Source organism: Epinephelus fuscoguttatus, linkage group LG12, assembly GCF_011397635.1.
Source record: "Epinephelus fuscoguttatus linkage group LG12, E.fuscoguttatus.final_Chr_v1".
In the NCBI taxonomy this organism is placed as follows: Eukaryota; Metazoa; Chordata; class Actinopteri; order Perciformes; family Serranidae; genus Epinephelus; species Epinephelus fuscoguttatus.
The window spans coordinates 44,021,324-44,023,827 of NC_064763.1; the positions used below are offsets into that span (position 1 = coordinate 44,021,324).

The window sequence follows — 2,504 nt, forward strand, 5'->3', positions numbered from 1 at the left end:
GCAGATACCATCCGAGCCCTCTACAAGAGGAACCTGGAACTTGATAATGAAAAAAAAGAACTGGAAATAAAAAAGCTCAAATTAGAAATTGGCATCCTGGAGATGAAGAGCAAGGTATTGTTGTGAACTGCAGTTTAAAATATTTTAGTTAGGCACAACTGACATTGTAAACTCATGACACACTCTCTCTCTCTCTCTCCCCAGCACATGCAAAGACAATTAAATGAATAGATGGCACATTCAGCAAGTGGGTGATTGATTGTGTTTATTGCTGTGGTTGGTGTTAGGTGAAAAACTGGTTGGTGATTGCTTGTCTGATTGCCACACCAGACGGTTGGTCCAGGGTGATGGGGTCAACGACATCTGGTGCCATGAGTGGCACATGGGGTGTTCTCTTTTCTAATGGTTGCTATATTGTGCAGCACGACACAGGCAGTGATTGTCTCACATGCCCGCTCTGGGGACACCCTCAGGCCACGCAGGCAGTTGAATCTGGATTTGATGACCCCAAATGTCATCTCTATCCTGACCCTGCACTTACTCAGAGCCGCATTGAAGCGACTCTGAGATGGAGTGTCAGGGTCAGGATAGGGGGTCATCAAATACTTTGTGAGGGGATAGCCCCTGTCCCCCACGAGCAGTCCATCAAAGAGCCCTGTTAATAAAGTGAGAGGAAATCACGTCATCATTGCTGACAATCAAGAATTGACTGTCTCTGGAATATCTGCTGTACCTTGCTCAAACTGGTGACCCAGCAATGACTCTCTGAAGATTCTGGAGTCGTGGACGGATCCGGGCCACCTTGCCTCAACACTTGTGACCATGAGTTGGTGGTCAAGTCATCTACTGTATGCATTTCAGAGTTAATTTCACAATGACAGCACTGAAAAGGGAACTAGTGAGTTCTTTTATAGGAGTCTCAAAAGGCTTATTAAGTGTGATGAAGAACTATAATAAAATGTGCTACGGGTGAATATTTCTGATACATATGCATACTACTGTGCAACACAATTAATATACCTGCATGCAATGTACATATGTGCCACCAGTCACCACACAAAAATGATACCAAATAATTTACCTGGACATTGATACTGTGAAAGGATTTCCTGTTGACAAAATCACCTTCATGTTCACCCAAGGGCCCTGTGATGGGGACGTGGGTGCAATCAATTGCACCTAGGACATTTCACGCGAGTGAACATCATACAGCTTAGAATAGGGAAATAGTAATGTATACTACCGGCTATTTTGTAGAACGATTCTTTCACAGTTAATGTGCGCAAATGACTGGGGAACACCACAAACATATTCAGTCTCTCAGTGAGAGCAAGAACAACTTTGCGTATAGCGGCAGACTGTGTTCTTGCTGAGATTTTCAGCATCACCGACTGAATGCATGTAGGTCCCCGTGGCGAAAAAACGTAGTGCCACACACACTGTCTGTCCAACCGTGAGCGCACAGCTTCTCTTTGTGGCATTCCTGATGTCTGCATCAACCAGTGCGCATATGTACCGTATGCCCTCAGCTGAAAATCTATATCGCTCATGGAGCATATCATCAGGGAATGCCAGCGGGTCCGTGCGCTCACGGAAGACTCTCTCCCTCCGGAGTGATCCTCTTATAATCCTCGCACCCAGGTCCACCGGTGCGACTACGAACGGTGATGCCATGATTAGTGGAGTTTGAAGGGGTTTAACAGTGAAAGGGGTGGCGCTTTTATGGCCGATTTGATCCGAAACTCAGAACATAACCTGCTCCCTGCTGTTGTCATGTTGTCGTCATGTTGTCGTCATGTTGTCGTCCTGCTGTTGTCATGTTGTCTTCATGTTGTCTTCATGTTGTCATCATGTTTACTTCATGTTGTCAACATGTTGTCTTCATGTTGTCATCATGTTGTCGTCATGTTGTCATCATGTTGTCATCATGTTGTCAACATGTTGTCTTCATGTTGTCATGTTGTCCTCATGTTGTCTTCATGTTGTCATCATGTTGTCGTCATGTTGTCATCATGTTGTCTTCATGTTGTCATGTTGTCCTCATGTTGTCTTCATGTTGTCATCATGTTGTCTTCATGTTGTCATCCTGCTGTTGTCATGTTGTCATCATGTTGTCGTCATGTTGTCATCATGTTGTCTTCATGTTGTCATGTTGTCCTCATGTTGTCTTCATGTTGTCATCATGTTGTCTTCATGTTGTCGTCCTGCTGTTGTCATGTTGTCATCATGTTGTCAACATGTTGTCTTCATGTTGTCGTCATGTTGTCATCATGTTGTCGTCATGTTGTCGTCATGTTGTCATCATGTTGTCTTCATGTTGTCATGTTGTCCTCATGTTGTCTTCATGTTGTCATCATGTTGTCTTCATGTTGTCGTCCTGCTGTTGTCATGTTGTCTTCATGTTGTCATGTTGTCCTCATGTTGTCTTCATGTTGTCATCATGTTGTCTTCATGTTGTCGTCCTGCTGTTGTCATGTTGTCCTCATGTTGTCATGTTGTCCTCA

General features: G+C 44.2%; 1 pseudogene; it reads right to left on the reverse strand.

The window, feature by feature from the left end:
• Positions 1 to 283: 283 nt before the first annotated feature.
• On the reverse strand, positions 284 to 1,674 carry LOC125897870 (putative nuclease HARBI1; annotated as a pseudogene).
• Positions 1,675 to 2,504: the final 830 nt, after the last annotated feature.